This window comes from Moschus berezovskii, chromosome 4 (assembly GCF_049115385.1).
Source record: "Moschus berezovskii isolate FMDL1 chromosome 4, NW_MosBer_1.0, whole genome shotgun sequence".
Classification (NCBI taxonomy): Eukaryota; Metazoa; Chordata; class Mammalia; order Artiodactyla; family Moschidae; genus Moschus; species Moschus berezovskii.
This window is the reverse complement of record NC_142463.1, coordinates 69,162,583-69,181,093: the sequence shown is the minus strand read 5'-3', so window position 1 is coordinate 69,181,093 and position 18,511 is coordinate 69,162,583.

The following is an 18,511-nucleotide window of genomic DNA, read 5'->3' as shown; positions in this document are numbered from 1 at the left end:
CTCATAGTTTCAGTTCAGTTCAGGTCAGTCGCTCAGTCGTGTCCGACTCTTTGCAACCCCGTGAATCACAGCACGCCAGGCCTCCCTGTCCATCACCAACTCCTGGAGTTCACTCAAATTCATGTCCATCGAGTTGGTGATGCCATGCAGCCATCTAATTCTCTGTCGTCCCCATCTCCTCCCACCCCCAATCCCTCCCAGCATCAGAGTCTTTTCCAGTGAGTCAACTCGTTGCATGAGGTGGCCAAAGTATTGGAGTTTCAGCTTTAGCATCAGTCCTTCCAATGAACACTTAGGATTGATCTTCTTTAGAATGGACTGGTTGGATCTCCTTGCAGTCCAAGGGACTCTCAAGAGTCTTCTCCAGCACTCACTAACTTACTCATAATCACAATATACCTATTATTATCACCTGTATTAGTTTTGCAATGGCCTTTGTCAAAAGCAATACAGAGTACTGTGGTAGCATGATCTCTAAATACACGACTCAAATTACATAGTAAACAGAATTTACTCAAGCTCAGAGCATCAGAGAAACAGGATATATTTACTGACAGAAAGCTTTAAACCATGTAACAGAGTTACGGGAAATGGCAACTGCAATCAACATACTAACCAGTGAACAGGTAGGAGGAATACCCCCAGCCAAAGAGAAAAGCTTAGTCCCTTTATTCAAATAATTGTAATTTAAAAATCCAGAAACTGTATTTACATACAGACACTGTGCTGAGGTTTGTTCATTATTATTTGACCTTTCAATCCAATAGAGAGATTATAGTCAGTATTGCTGAAACCATCCTTTGTTATACAATATAATGATGACAGCAACCATTTACTGGTGTTTATGATACCAAGTGCTTTATAAAACATTAGCTTCCTAACTACCCATGTATGCATGTGAAGGGGTGACCAGAAGGAAATGTGATCCTTGTCAAAGCTGTCACCTTCATGGTTATATCCTTATTCCAATGAAGTCAGTTACCATAATCCAAACAATTTCATCATTCCTCTTTGGGGATTGCTGTCAGAAACTGTGGCACATTACCGTACAATCCTTGCATGGCACATCATTATCCTCAGCAAGAGTAGTTATTTGGAAATAGTTGAGTCATTCAGAGACAATTTTGGTGAATAATTTGGAAAGGTATTCAATATAGGTAACATGATTTTAGTTCTTTAAAAAAAAAAAAATGACTTCTATACTATTAACCAGCAGTAATCTCAATTTTCTTGAATGTTTGTAAACTGTCTCTAAAGCATTTCTCAAAAAGTAGTTCCAGAATGTGCCCTGAGCAGTGACAGTATTGTTGGTGCTTCTAAAGGGAGTACCTGAAGAGCAATGCTTATTTAAATTAAATTCTATTGGTTAATTTATTTTACTTTATACACAAAGAAATGGAAGGGGGAAGTATTATATATATTTAAAAATAGGAAGATGTATTACCTCAAAGTAAAGAAATTAGCTATCCATTTTATACTCAAGTTGTATTTGTTTTGCCAAGTCTACTTTATAATACAAAGTTTTGATAGACTTTTTTTCATGTACTTCATCTTTAGAATCATTTTTAAACTGAAGTATTGTTGATGTACAATATTATATCTTACAGGTGTACAGTATACACTGATTCACAATTTTGAAAGTTTGTACTCCATTTATAGTTATAAATGTTGGCTACATTCCCCATGTTGTACAGTATAGCCTTGTAACTTGTTTTATTTCTGATAGTTTGTACCTCTTACTCCTCTACCCCCACATTCTCCCTCCCCACTTCCCTCTTCCCACTGGTAACCACTATTTTGTTTTTTATATCTGTGAATCTTCTTTTTTGTTATATTCACTAGTTTGTTGTATTTTTAGGCTTCTACATAGAAGTGATATTATACAGTATTTGTCTTTCTCTGTCTGACTCATTTCACTTAGCATAATGTCCTCCAAGTCCATCCATTTTGCTACAGATGGAAAAATTTAATTATTTTTTATAGCTGAGTAGTATTCTACCACGTGTATGTTTGTGTGTGTGTCATATCTTTATCCATTCTTCTGTTGATGGACAGTTAGATTGCTTCTAACTAGATGGGTAGTTAGAAGCAATCTATAATTATTAATCATAATTTGGTAATTATATATAATGTTGCTATGAACATTGATGTGCATATATCTTTTCAAATTAGTATTTTTTTTTATATATATACCCAGGAGTGAAATTGGTGAGTCATGTGGTAGTTCTATTTTTAATTTTTTGAGAATCTCCATACTGTTTTCCATAGTGCCTGCACCAATTTACATTCGTACCAACAGTGTACTAGGGTTTACTTTTCTCCACATCCTGGCAACATTTGTTATCTGTGTTCTTTTTGTTGATAGTTTTTCTGACACTTGTGAGGGGATATTTTGAATATTGAAGTATGTTATCAGAACTTAGCAAATGGAAGCTACAGTGTTAGTTTCCTTTATATATTTCTCCTTTTAAATTATGTTATCAAGATATATATAATAGAAAAAAGCTTTGTATTAAATTATCTTAAATTTATAATATTAAATTACATGTTAAAAAATTTTTATAAGTGAAGCATCACATTTTGATGACTTCTTACATTTCCCATAAATTTGTCTTGTCATTTTTATTTTTATTTATCTCTTCCAATAGTGGGTAGATAAGTTTTATTGTGACATTGGTGACAAAATCTCTGTAAGATATGGTCAAAAGGATAGAAGAAAATTTATGTTGTAATTATATGCTAACACGGTAAAATTTAGAGTGTTTTATGAAGAGGTAAAAAAAAGAAAATTAAGAAAATAAACTGTTTCTACATTCTTCGAAAAACATATTCTTCTCTTAAGAATGTGTCTGTCACAAATAGACTGCTGTGCATGTTAGATGCTGTATGTTAAGTTACACTGAGAATTTACAACAATTTTCATAGGTGTGAAGGTGTGCAGGTAACTTCAAATTTGATTGTGTCAAATGTCATGCTTAATTAAAAGGTGTTCCTTGCAAATTCAGACCTAAATTTAGACACAGGAATTTATCCTTCTTCCCCTATCATTCTTGAAAAACTGTACAGTGTTAATTTTGGGGTCTGATGAACAACCTGAATATAAAAGGTATGCTTTTTTGTTGTTGTTGTTTAAAGATGAAAAGAATGCATTTTTCCTAGAATGTACAAAGACCTTATTTTAGCAAATATTATTTCCAGGCTTGATTGGGGTATTTATACCTTGGCTAAAATAGTCATTGAAAATAATGATTTTCTTTTTTAACCTTTCAATTTCTCTGCCTAAAATATGTTGAATTGTACTGCTAAAGCTGCACTGTCCCTGGCAATCTAAGAAATTGATGTGTTATTATTATTCCAGAAATTGGTTATTGCTTTGAACATAAGCACAATTAATTACACAGAACAGTACAGCAAATTTGCTTAAAACTATGTCTGTCAGATTATTATTTTACCTATAATTTCATCAGCATAATGTATTACATTGTGATTATAATAGTATTAATAAACTCAATTATTATTTAACATGTTAAAAAAATTTTTTTTTCTTAGAAACTGTCAAAAGAGATACTGATAATTGAGGATATATTCCCATGCTTCCATACCATGCTGCTGAAATTTAATTGTTAAATGCTGGAAAACAGTCAAAATATATAAATAGCATATTTTTGTGGTAAACATCACCATTAAGAATTTCTGCATATTTTCTGGCTAAATTAAAATTTTCATTTTGGAAGAGAAAAAACTCATAAAAATGAATACATGAATTAAACTTCCTGAAAATAAATTAGAATGTGAAAATGCATTTAAATTCTGGCTATTCTTTTCCAAGCCAAAAAACAAAAAAGGCAAAAAGACTATTCTTTCCCAAGCAGGCAGTCTCTTGTAAAATCCACTTTGTTGCATATACTTGAATCGTAGTGCAAGATGGCCTCATTCACTAGAGTTTGGAAATAAATCAAGGACCATTGTGCCCGCTACTAAATAATGTCCGCAATATCACACACCCAGCAAAGATCCTTCTTTTTTAGTTGCCTTGCTGTCTAACTTGCTCCATGTACTAATGTGGTTCTGCCAGGATTGTGGGAGATGTTGATATTTGGGAATGCTGCCGATCAGCTTGCTGGTTTCAGAAATCGCACCAAAGACTTGAGGTTTTAGCGGAATTGATAAGAGGAAAGCCAGCATAAGAGCCCTTGCTTTGATGCACGTTATAATAGCCAGCAAAACCCACCATGGGCAGCCTTGAGAGCAGACCACTACTCTGAGGAATACTTAGTTCTTTGGGGCTGATTATGGCTTATTGAGGCAGAAAACTTGTTCCAGTTCAAACTCTTTGAATTCCTTGTTCACTCAATAGTGTGTCAAAAAAGAGCATTCAATGTTTCATGTCACAAAATCACCGCTGGCCTAAATTGTTCCTATTTCTCTTTTGCATATGGTGTGCAAGAAAATTTTCAACACTCTTCCGTAGCACCATAATGCTTTGATATGGGTAACATTGCCATAACAGCCTGCATTAAGGAACTTATATTTTATTCTTCTTTTCAGTGTACATAAAAATCCCAGCTTAGTCCTTTTTTGTCTTTTCGATCCTTTGAACTCTTTCAAGCTATGTTTCAAGACTTTCTGGGCTTTGACGGAGCTGGGCATTCACTGTAAAAGCAGTCAATGCCTCAGTGAGACCACAAGCAAAACTGTGAGTGTCTTAAGCAGGGACCACACAACTCTTGTGAGTATTTGCATATTTTAGCAACTCTGTTGAGTGTGAATCTCAAAGCAAAGAATGCTGCTCATTAATTTCCTTCATTAAACATCTTGAGCCATATACTTTTCTGAACAGAGCATTACCTGTGTTGGATTCTTTGGAGCTAGTGTCTGTGTGTGTGTGTGTGAGTATGCACTGGAATATAGGTGTGTGTGAGAGTGTGCTTGTGTATTGGAGTCATGGCTCTGCATTATCATTAGAGAATATATTTACATGGTAGTGCGAAATTCTAAAGTGCTGATTCAGACACAAAAGTATATGCCCTGAAGTAGCCAACTGTGGGCTCAAAGAGAGCAAGGCCAAAGCTGGACTGCTCAGTTCATTTTCCAGTTCAGTAGCTGTAGTAATCCAGCTTCGCCAGCTGCTAACAAGATTGGGTCTGAAGTTTACCTCCACAATGAGATAATCAGATTACCAGCCACAAAGATCAAATAATGACCCAGCTTTCGAGCAAGTTCAGCAGGCCCTTGATAACACTGTGTGGTCCTTGAGGCTTGATTAAAAAATTAAATGGCTAAACTTTGCTTCAATATTTTGCATTGGGATTTTGAGTGACTTGATGATTCTTTTCAGGGTGCACTTTCCTTTTCTTCTGTTGGTTTGAAATTAAGAGGTAGGAGAAAAGGAGGATGCTCCCGCTGTGCAGTTGTTCTTGAGTTGGGCTTTAAATGAAGCATGTAGAATTTTTAATTTGGTAGCATAGGGAAGACAAGGAAAACTCAAACTCATTCCTGAGCCAGGAGTTGGGCTGTAACAAAAACAGCCACCTCTGCCTCTGCTCCACCTCGTCACCCAGCACCGTGCCTCCAGACCAGAATGGATTTGGTCTTTCTCTCCCAGGCCAAAAATGTTTGAAAGTTTTGGTTTTGGCTACTATATGATAGCTGTTTTCAGTAGTAAAGGGATTATTCTGAGAGGCATACAAATGTGATTGTCTCACAGCAGATGGTGCTCACGGCTTCACCTTTGAGAAAAGTTAATTAAGCCAAGCATATTGTGCCCATAGAGAGGAAAATGTAGATGAATATTGAGCAATCAAACTCAGTGTCTCCTTTTTTCATGCCTTTGCAATGGGACACAGAATCCCATTGAAAAAGAATTATGTACAGAATCAAATTAATTCACATCCAACTTTACTCTCTTCCCACGTTTTAACAGGGGTGCCCACCAGGCCCTTCAGAAGTTTTGTCCACAATCAATGGGCCACACTGCGGTGTCCACTAAATTAAATGAACCAGTGCAGAAGAATCTCTTGTGAGATATTAAAAGGGTGAAAGGCTGTTTAATTCAAATCCTTCCGTAGAGTCTTTTCACAGCCCCCTTTCCATAGTACAGTATAAATTATTAACTAACTCCTTTCATCTCAGATCAATTTACAAAACAGAAACAATTACCCCTTGTTAATGAGAGTGAACACTTCTAATAATTATGAAAGTTGCATTTGATTCCGTTTCCTCACAGGTCCTTGTTTATAATCTAAGTTAGAGTTGCATGCAAAGTAAGATAAAATAGGAATTCTCAGTTTGAGAAATGGCTGGTCGTGAAACAAATGGGCTTTGCATGTTAATGAGTGTTGTTTGAGGAATACATTCAAATATGACTCACTGATACCTGCTTCCATTTTGTTAATACTGTGCTTTGATGGTTCTTGCAGATATCGATGTTTCAAAGGGGGCTACTTTTCAGTATGGAAGTCTGGGAAGGTGTTCACATCACCCTCTCTGCAAATGGTGGGTAATTGTTGATGGACAGGCTTACTTCGAGGAGTAGTAGGGAAAAGGGTTTAACCACGGCCTCCTGCCATGCTGAGAGGTTTGAGGCCTTAGGCAGGCTCCATGAGCTTAACTTTATCTTTCCCTTCAAAACCAGTGACGAATCCAAAAGGATAAAGGTAGACTTTAGACACCAAAGGAGCACTGAGACTTAAATAGAAAAGCAAATTTTCATCTCAATTGGATAAAAAGGGGCCAGAGGAAATGACTCAGCTCACTGAAAGAAAGGCCAAGTCTGAGGTAGGCCTAGCAGCTGGGTTTCTGCACCTGTCCAACTCTCCTTCTCATGACTGGTCAGCCCCTGGGCTCAGCTATTATTTTGGTTTCTCAGGGTGAATTCAGCGAGTGGAGCAGTGACTATGGAGCTTGAAGAGGAGAGGGAGGCAGTCATTGGGAAGAGAAGGGAATCATAACATTGGCCAGCAGTGGCCAGAGAAGTTATTAGGAGGTCTTCTTTGGCTGTGGGGGAAAAAAAAAATCCAAAGTAGGAAAAATTTCAGTAACTGTGTCAATCATTTAGAAGTCATTTTGTAGAGCAGGCCTTGAAAATTATGCTTGTGGTGGGATAAGATAGCTGACCATAGGGAAAAGAAGAGCTCTCAAATGAGAACTTAGAAATGATCAACATAGTAGGCAGTCGGGGCCATCTAAGTGTTCTAATAAGAAGACTGTATTTCTCTAAGCATCATTGGAGAAATGAAATCCTTACTCACTCATTTTTTGGAGATTAAATTTACCAAAACTGCTTGTGAAAAAATACTAGGATATCATTGCAAGTATACTGTATCTTTTTTCCTATACCTAAGTAAACTGGTGCTAAGTGTGTTATATCATTCTAAAATGTTGCAACCCAGTAAGGAGAAGAATTGTGGTAAGAAATTTGAAATCTTGTAACATTAATTCATCCATCTAAGCATTCATTGCAAAAATTTTTTGAAAACTTACAATATTCCAGACTCAGTGTTAATACTGGGAATACAAAATAAAGAGTAATGTTTGTTTGTATGGAAGTTCTCAGCTGGCTAGTAGCAGGAGCTTAGACATTGATATACATTGCACAAATGCCAGGATAAAATCTTGGTTGTTTGATTTGATTTGACAAATATTTATCCGATGTGCAATTGATGTTGTGCTAGGTACTTGAGATACAAAGAGAAATAGAGTCTGATGGCTGCCTTCAAGGAACTTACATTTAAGTGATGTGGGGCAGAGTGATGAGAGAACACAGGGTGATCTGAGGTATGGAATATATTCCTAATTTTCAGTTTGTGGCTAGCACAATGTACCCTCCCTAAGTAGCTTTCCAAAAGACAATTTCTAAGAACAGCATCAGAGTCCCCAGAGGCCTATATTAGTAATAAATATAGCCTCAGTTCAGTTCAGTCGCTCAGTCGTGTCCAACTCTTTGTGACCCCATGGACTGCAGCATACCAGGCCTCCCTGTCCATCACCAACTCCCCGAGTTTACTCAAACTCATGTCCATTGAGTTGGTGATGCCATCCAACCATTTCATCCTCTGTCATCCCTTTCTCCTCCTGCCTTCAATCTTTCCCAGTATCAGGGTCTTTTCAAATGAGTCAGTTCTTCGCATCAGGTGGCCAAAGTATTGGAGTTTCAGCTTCAGCATCAGTCCTTCCAATGAATATTCAGGACCGATTTCCTTCAGGATGGACTGGTTAGATCTCCTTGCAGTCTAAGGGACTCTCAAGAGTCTTCTCCAACACCACAGTTCAAAAGCATCAATTCTTTGGTGCTCAGCTTTCTTTATAGAAATAAAATATAGAAATAAATATTTCTTTATAGAAATAAAATACAGCCTCAGTCTCTCATAATGTTTGCTTTCCCTAATGCGTTCAGAAATCCTTTAGGATTTTTATCATGTTCAAAACATTTGCCCTATCTCACCATTAGAACTTGGCTTGTAAAGAGTATTCAGAGCTTGGCTTGTAAAGAATATTCCGCAATTGTTCCCAGAAAGTGCTCCAGAAGGAGTACCCATGCCCAACTTTGAAGACCAGGTCCTTTTCTCACTGCTGCCTCCCTCTGGAGCTGGAGCACATTACCACCTGAGAAGCATTGTGTTGGACCAAGTCCCCTGCCCTGGTCCTGTTTACTCAAATATAGAACTGTCCAGTCACTTAGAAATTTTCTGAGACTGAATCAGCAGCTCAGTGCAAATATTTCTATAATACTAGAAGAAATTAATAGGTATGAAGATGCTTATTAATTTTGTCTGACTTTGGACTGATTGATAGACTTGGAGCCATGTCATTTGGGTTTACAAAAGAATGAGTTTGACCAAACCTGTTGATTGTAGGAATGAGCTTTTGTTGTGCCCCTCTCCGTCTCTGTTTTTTAGATGTGTGACCTTTGACAAGTCTTTTAATCTCCTATCTGTAAGAAGTAGGGGGATGATATATTTGCTCATTCCGTTTTGGGGCTGTTGTGAGTATCCAATGAGTTAATAGATGGGAAATCATCTTTCCAAATGTGGCAGAAAAGTGTGATGGTAGCAATAGTACTAGTAATAATTATTTTTATCAATAAAGCATTCATTGATTTGATATGCATGTAACTTTGGAGCCTGAGGGACCTGCGTTTTAGAAAGGGAGTCAACATATGTAATTGAATACTTGATGTTATAGACTGCATAATTGTATCCCCTCAAAACTTACATGTTGAAACTGTAACCTCCAATAGGATGATACTAGGTGATGGGGCCTTTGAGGGTAATCAGGTCATGAGGGCAGAGCCCCTGTGATGTTATTGTTGTCCATATGAGAAGGGAAAGAATGCCAGCCCCTCTGTTTACCATGTGAAGACACAGCAAGAAGACTGCTTGTCTGCAACCCAGAAAAGGGCTCTCACCATAACTTGGCCATGCTGATGCTCTGATCTTGAATTTCTAGAACTGTGAGAAATAAAATTTCCATTGTTTAAACGAGCCAGTGTATGGTATTTTATTATAGCAGCCCAAGGTGACTAAAACACTCAGACTAAGGTTATTTATTGTCATTATCAGTCACAACAGTGATGGCAGGATCCACACCTAAGAGAAGCACTAAAGGATGTAGTCTTTGTGAGGATTAAATGACATAAATGATTCATTCCACAAATATTTACTGATATTTTCCAGGTGCTAGAGAATGTCAGTAGGGAACAAGCAGACCAAAATTCCTGCCCTCATGGAGCTAACATTCTAGTGGTGGGAGGTAAACAATAAAAACATAAATTAACAAGTACAATATGTAGCCTGTTCAATGGTAATAGGTATGACCAAGGATTACAGAGAGGAAGGAGATTCTGATTTGAAGTAGGGTGGCCCATCAGTGAGAAGGTGGACTTTGTGTAGTGATCTGAAAGAGGTGGGAGAGAGAGCCAGGAGGTGACCGGGGTAGGGGGCTTGTGAGACAGAGGGAAGAGCAGTTATAAAGGCCTGAGGTGTGAGCTGACAGCAGGCATGGCTGGATCTCAAGCGTCTTAATTAATGCAAAACATTAGTGGGGAAGTCTGTCCAAGACCTGGTTCTGGTTTCTTGTTAGAATGTTTATCCCAAACAGCCAGCTTGAGGTTAATATAGGGGAATGCACTCTCCAGTTGGCACCATAAACTGGCTGCATAGCTTTACCCTAAACCTGCTCTTGAGGGCACAGGCCATCCGGGCTGCCTTGGTTTTCAACCAAAAATACAACAACGGCACAACTCCTTTAACTTCCAATTTCTAAGAAACATGTCTAACCAACACGAGTGCTTACTGTGCTCTAGGATGGGAGTCTCAGTTTCTCTCTCAAAGAGTCCTAAAGAGAGAAAAAGAGGGCATTCATAGCCCCCAGGGGCCTGGGGCCACAGTCTCCAGTAACACTGAAAGCTTGAAATTTCCTGAGAGCTTGAGTTTATCTTCCGTTCCGTTCTGTCGCTCAGTCGTGTCCGACTCTTTACGACCCCGTGGACTGTAGCCTACCAGGCTTCTCCGTCCATGGGATTCTCCAGGCAAGAATACTGGAGTGGGTTACCGTTTCCTTCTCCAGGGGATCTTCCCGACCCAGGGATCGAACACGGGTCTCCCACATTGGAGGCAGACGCTTTAACCTCTGAGCCACCAGGGAAGCATCAAATTTATATTTGTTCTATCTTTATAGAATACTAAAACTTCATAAAAAAGGAACAGTCTAAGTTATATTTATTCTAAAGATTTATATACTCATTTTTTGTATCCTACCATGTACCTTCTTGAGAAGTATTAAAAAATTAGGCTGTAGTTGTTGTTCAGTCACTAAGCTGTGTCTGACTCTTTGCAACCCTGTGGACTGCAGCTCGCCAGGCTTCCTGGTCCTCCACTATATCCCACAGCTGGCTCATATTCATGCCTAACCATCTCATCTGCTGCCACCCTCTTTTCCTTTTGCCTTCAATCTTTCCCAGAATCAGGGTCTTTTCCAGTGAGTCTGCTCTTTGCATCAGGTGGCCAAAATATTGTAGTTTCAACATCAGCATCAGTCCTTCCAATGAATATTCAGGATTGATTTCCTTTAGGATTGACTGGTTTAATCCCCTTGAAGTCCAAGGGACTCTCAAGAGTTTTCTCTAGCACCACAATTCGAAAGCATCAATTCTTTGGTGTTGACCCTTCTTTATGGTCTCACACTGAATGCTCTTGTTCAAACTGTATCATATCTATAAACCTTGTGAATGTGGATTTGCATGCAAATGTAACCCATGCCTGATTTTCTTCTAGTCTTATTATCTCCGACATACAATTTTCTACAATTTTCCAAAGTGGGTAAACATTGCCTCTTTTTGACACCCTTCTCTTTTTCCTTGTGATTTCTTTTCCTTTCCTTTTTTTTTTTAATTGAAATATATTTGACATGTAACATTGGGTACGTTTAAGGCCTGCAATATGTTGATTTGATCATCTATTGTAACATGATTGCCATTGTAGGGTTGGTTAGCACCTTTGTCATGACACGTAATTATCATTTCTTTTTGGTGGTGGGAGTAATTAAGATCTAGCCTCTTAGCAAGTTTGATGTTTATAATACAGTATGCATTTCGCCCCCCGCCATCTTCTCACTGCTAGCAGTGCTAATCCTTTTTGTGTTCAAGCCTCTTTTTGTCTTCTTACTTATATTGTTTGAAAATATGTTTGCAGAAGCCGGACTGCTGCCACTTTCTTCTTTTTTTTAAAGCAGATGTACTGAGATATACTGCCTGGATTTTTAATCGTGCCACCACTATTTACTGGCTCTGTGACTTGGACAAGTTACTTAACCTTTCTATGTCTGTTTCTTTATTTTAAAATGAGGGTAATCATAGACTCTGTCTTCTAGGACTATTGTGAAGATTAATGAGCTAATGTCTACAAAATGCTTAGAACAGTGTATGACACATAGAAAGTGCTCAATAAGTGTTATGCTGTGCTGTGCTTAGTTGTGTCTGACTCTTTAGACTGTAGCCCGCCAGGACTTCTCTGTCCATGGGGATTCTCCAGGCAAGAATACTAGAGTGGGTTGCCATACCCTCCTCCAAGGGATCTTCCCAACCCAGGGATTGAAGGCTGGTCTCCCATATTGCAGGCAGATTCTTTACTGTCTGAGCCACCAGGGAATAAGTTTTATCTGTTGTCTATTATCTGCTTTTTAGCATACTGGGTTACTGGAGTGTGATTAATGCTGATAGAGCATTCATCCTCCTCTTCCTTCACTCCGGGTTATCTAGCTGCTCTCTTCTGAGTGCTCCCTCAGCACTTCCTACAAATTCTAGCCCTTCTCAATACATTGTGATTATTTGATTACAAAACCTTGTTTCTCCCATTAAATGAGTGGTTTTCAATGGGCTGTGAAATTTTGCCTACTCCCCTCCAGGAGACATTTGGCAATATTTGGAGACATCTTTGGTTGTCACAACATTTTGATAGCACAACTGAGGCAGGATGCTACTGGCATCTAGCGGGGAGAGGCCAGGGATGCTGCTAAACAGCCTACAATGCACAGGATAGCTGCACAGCAAATAATTACTTTGCCCCAAATGTCAGTGGTATTGTTGTGGTTGGGAAACCCTGTCCTGGACTGTGAATCCAGAAGGTAAAATCTCCCCTATCTTTATACATCTGTCTTTATAATGAGGGTTTCACAGGTAGATCAGTGGTAAAGAATTCACCTGTGAAGTAGGAGACGTGAGTTTGATCCTTGGATCCCCTGGAAGATCCCCTGGAGAAACAAATGGCAACCTGCTCCAGTATTCAGTTCAGTTCAGTCGCTCAGCTCCAGTATTCCTGCCTGGGAAATCCCATGGACAGAGGAGCTGGGCAGGCCTCAGTCTATGGAGTCACAAAGAGTTGGACACAGCTTAGCTTTTGGAAGTCTCTGGTATAATGCCTTGTCTGGAGCAGACACCCAAGCTGTTTATTGAATCAGTTGCATGAATACTATTGATGCAAAGGGCATGATACTTCTGGTGGAAGTTCTGTCTTCCTAAATCCTTACAGAACTCTATTATCCATGAACTCTGATGTTTGCATATTTATCACATGTTTACCATGAGACTCCAAAAGACAGCCCCCATAGCTATGTAAGAGAGGCTGTCTGCTTTTATATCTATATACTGGATATCTAAGCATATTTAATCTCCTTCATTTTTGTAGTTCCTGGCCATCAGTGAGGGCCAAATCCATACAGATCCTCTGGTGAACTACTGCTGAGTATGATTTAGACTTATAGTAGATCTCTGATAAAGTCCTAAGAAGATTTCTAATCTTTTTTATTCCCCCACTCTCTCCAGCCACTTGAACATTCCTCCCTGTGACCTCTGGAAATGGCTGGAAGGACACAAATCCCTAACCCTCTCAAGTCATTCCTTGATTCCTTGAATTGCTGACTGAATCAGCACAGAGGCACAGTCTCCCCTTTTCCCTCAGCCTCACCAGTTGCTACCAGTCAGAGAGGGAATGACTAAAGATGGAATGAAGGCCTCCAGCTGGGCTATGAGGAGATCTAGCCCATTTTTAGCACCTTTTAATGTGAAAATGTCTCTCAGCAGGACTTCCTCGCTCATTGTTTGTTTAGTTATGTGGTCAGAAAGTGGACACAATTTTCTCAAATTATTCCTGCCAGACACTAAATTATATCTCAAAGAGCAAATCTTTTGATTTTTTTTCCTCCATCATTCATTTTCATTTTTGTTATCACATCAAGGCACGATGGCTGATCCAGTTGAAACAATTTTCTTGCTAAATTCCAGTGGAAGTGAAAAAAAGAAAAAAAGAGTCAGTTCAGAAAATAAGAGGATTGAGTAGTTTATTTCTATAATGTGAAATCCAAGATAGAATTCAATTAAGTTTCCTTAGCATTCTGAAATGTCCCCTAGAATCCAAGAAGAGAAACCATCCCAGGATAAGGGGAATGTAAAAGGTATTGGCTTAGATTTGCCAAGTACAGGATGAGAGTGTGACACTGGTTTACTGTCTGTTTGAAGTTGTCACTGAGTCGCAATGGGTTTGGATCAGAAGAGAAGAAGAGAAATTATGTCCTGCTGTGTAAAACAATTAAAGTTGACGTTGGTTGTAAGCAGAAAACCTATTAAGGGGAGAAAGAAATTTTAGCTATGAGAAAATGATATAACTGCTAGCCTTTTATATTATTTCAGAACTAATTCTGTTATTTACAAGAACCGTCTATTTTTGTGCCGTGTGAACCCTTTTTGTACACAAACATTAGTTACTCCATTCGACCAATAGGCACTGGCTGGTTTTAGGCACTGCCTGGGTGCTGGGATGCAGAAATGAAAGACATGAAACCTTCAGAGGCATTCCCTTACCTACAGAATATCCAGTTATCTAATCTGGTTGTGATTAAGTATCTTTATCTGCAATCATGTTTCTGATGATAATAACTCCAGTTCTTATTTGCTGTGAGAGCCAAATGAGCTAGTTTATGTAAGAAAGCCTATTCACTGGGAAATATAAAGCACTATACACATCAATTATTATTTTGTTTTTAGGGCCAAGTCTGAAAGTGTCTTACATGACTTCTACCCACGTCTAACTGTCCAAATAACCTTCAAGGTAACTTCAAGGGCATCTGGGAATATAAAGGAGCACATGGATTTTGGTGAGCACTTGATATAGACCCCATTTTAGAGGGACGAAGAGAGGGGAAGTCTTAACTACCTAAATGCCTTAGAGAAAGATGATACAGGACTTCCCTGAATGAAGTGGTGGTTATCCCTTATGCGATTAATGGGCATTTGTACCACATGACACCCAGTGCATATGGAGATCAGTTCTAAGTTTGAAACTTATTTTATTACTTTACTAGCTACTTCAGTATTCTTGTCTTGAGAACCCCATGAACAGTATGAAAAGGCAAAAAGGTGGGATACTGAAAGATGAACTCCCCACGTCCGTAGGTGCCCAATATGCTACTGGAGATCATTGGAGAAATAACTCCAGAAAGAATGAAGAGATAGAGCCAAAGCAAAAACAGCACCCTGTTGTGGATGTGACTGGTGATGCAGGTAAAGTCTGATGCTGTAAAGAGCAATATTGCATAGGAACCTGGAATGTTAGGTTCATGAATCAAGGCAAATTGGAAGTGGTCAAACAGGAGATGGCAAGAGTGAACGTCGACATTTTAGGAATCAGCGAACTAAGGCTCCCCCGTCCCTGGGATTCTCCAGGCAAGAACACTGGAGTGGGTTGCCATTTCCTTCTCCAATGTGTGAAAGTGAAAAGTGAAAGTGAAGTTGCTCAGTTGTGTCCGACCCTTAGCGACCCCACGGACTGCAGCCTACCAGGCTCCTCCATCCATGGGATTTTCCAGGCAAGAGTACTGGAGTGGCTTGCCATTGCCTTCTCCGGAATTTAACTCAGATGACCATTATATCTACTACTGTGGGCAGGAATCCTTTAGAAGAAATGGAGTAGCCATCATAGTCAACAAAAGAGTCTGAAATGCAGTACCTGGATGCAATGTCAAAAATAACAGAATGATCTCTGTTAATTTCCAAGGCAAACCATTCAATATCACAGTAATCCAAGTCTGTGACCTTACCAGTAATGCTGAAGAAGCTGAAGTTGAACGGCTATGAAGATCTACAAGACCTTCTACATTCTACATTCAATGCAATCCCTATCAAGCTACCAACAATATTTTTCACAGAACTAGAACAAATAATCTCACAATTTGTATGGAAATACAAAAAACCTCGAATAGCCAAAGCAATCTTGAGGAAGAAGAATGGAACTGGGGGAATTAACCTGCCGGACTTCAGGCTCTATTACAAAGCCACAGTCATCAAGACAGTATGGTACTGGCATAAAGACAGAAATATAGATCAATGGAACAAAATAGAAAGCCCAGAGATAAACCCACGCTCCTATGGACACCTTATCTTCGACAAAGGAGGCAAGAATATAAAATGGAGAAAAGACAGTCTCTTTAACAAGTGGTGCTGGGAAAACTGGTCAGCCACTTGTAAAAGAATGAAACTAGAACACTTCCTTACACCATACACCAAAATAAACTCAAAATGGATTAAAGATCTAAATGTAAGACCAGAAACTATAAAACTCCTAGAGGAGAAGGTAGGCAAAACACTCTCCGACATAAATCACAGCAGGATCCTCCAAGACCCACCTCCCAGAATATTGGAAATAAAAGCAAAAATAAACAAATGGGACCTAATTAAAATCAAAAGCTTCTGCACAGCAAAGGAAACTCTAAGCAAGGTGAGAAGACAACCTTCAGAATGGGAGACAATAATAGCAAATGAAGCAACTGATAAAGGATTAATCTCCAAATTATACAAGCAGCTCCTGCAGCTTAATTCCAGAAAACTAAGTGACCCAATCAAAAAATGGGCCAAAGAACTAAACAGACATTTCTCCAAAGAAGACATAAAGATGGCTAATAAACACATGAAAAAATGCTCAACATCCCTCATCATCAGAGAAATGCAAATCAAAACCACAATGAGATACCATTTCACACCAGTCAGAATGGCTGCTATCCAAAAGTCTACATGCAATAAGTGCTGGAGAGGGTGTGGAGAGAAGGGAACCCTCTTACACTGTTGGTGGGAATGCAAACTAGTACAGCCACTATGGAGAACAGTGTGGAGATTCCTCAGAAAACTGGAAATAGAACTGCCATATGATCCAGCGATCACACTCCTGGGCATACACACCGAGGAAACCAGAATTGAAAGAGACACATGTACTCCAATGTTCATTGCAGCACTGTTTATAATAGCCAGGACATGGAAGCAACCTAGATGTCCATCTGCAGATGAATGGATAAGAAAGCTTTGGTACATATACACAATGGAGTATTTCTCAGCCATCAAAAAGAATGCATTTGAATCAGTTTTAATGAGGTGGATGAAATTGGAGCCAATTATACAGAGTGAAGTAAGCCAGAAAGAAGAACATCAATACCATATATTAACGCATATATATGGAATTTAGAAAAATGGTAACCTAAACCCTGTATAAGAGACTGCAAAAGAGACATAGGCATTTAGAACAGTCTTTGGGACTCTGTGGGAGAGGGTGAAGGTGGAATGATTGGAGAGAGTGGAATTGTAGCATGTATATTATCATAAGTGACCAGTCCAGGTTCGACGCATAAATTTTCCTCTGTTCAAAAAAAAAAAAATATCACAGTAATCCAAGTCTGTGACCTTACCAGTAATGCTGAAGAAGCTGAAGTTGAACGGCTATGAAGATCTACAAGACCTTCTAGAACTAACACCAAAAAAAGATGTCCTTTTCATTATAGGGGACTGGAATGCAAAAGTAGGAAGTCTAGAAATACCTGGAGTAACAGGCAAAGTATGGATGTGAGAGTTGGACTGTGAAGAAAGCTGATTGCTGAAGAATTGATGCTTTTGAACTGTGGTGTTGGAGAAGACTCTTGAGAGTCCCTTGTACTGCAAGGAGATCCAACCAGTCCATTCTAAAGGCGATCAATCCTGGGTATTCATTGGAAGGACTGATGCTAAAGCTGAAACTGCAATACTTTGGCCACCTCATGCGATGAGTTGACTCACTGGAAAAGACTCTGATGCTGGGAAAGGTTGGGGGCGGGAGGAGAAAGGGATGACGGAGAATGAGATGGCTGGATGGCATCAATAACTCTGTGGACATGAGTTTGAGTGAACTCCGGGAGTTGGTGATGGACAGGGAGGCCTGGCGTGCTGTGATTCATGGGGTCGCGGAGAGTCAGACATGACTGAGCGACTGAACTGAACTGAACTGGCAAACAAAGCTAGTGGAGGTGATAGAATTCCAGTTGAGCTATTTCAAATCTTGAAAGATGATACTGTGAAAGTGCTGCACTCAATATGCCAGCAAATTTGGAAAACTCAGCAGTGGCCACAGGACTGGAAAACGTCAGTCTTCATTCCAATCCCAAAGAAAGGCAATGCCAAAGAATGTTCAAACTACCGCACAATTGCACTCATCTCACACGCTAGTAAAGTCATGCTCAAAATTCTCCAAGCCAGGCTTCAACAATATGTGAACCGTGAACTCCCAGATGTTCAAGCAGGTTTTAGAAAAGGCAGAGGCACCAGAGATCAAATTGCCAACATCCGGTGGATCATGGAGAAAGCAAGAGAGTTCCAGGAAAACATCTATTTCTGCTTCATTGACTATGCCAAAGCCTTTGACTGTGTGGATCACAATAAACTGTGGAACATTCTGAAAGAAATGGGAATACCAGACCACCTGACCTGCCTCTTGAGAAACCTGTATGCAGGTCAGGAAGCAGCAGTCAGAACTGTACATGGAACAACAGACTGGTTTCAGATAGGAAAAGGAGTACATCAAGGCTGTATATTGTCACCCTGCTTATTTAACTTATATGCAGGGTACATCATGAGGAACGCTGGGCTGGAAGAAGCACAAGCTGGAATCAAGATTGCTGGGAGAAATATCAATAACCTCAGATATGCAGATGATACCACCTTTAT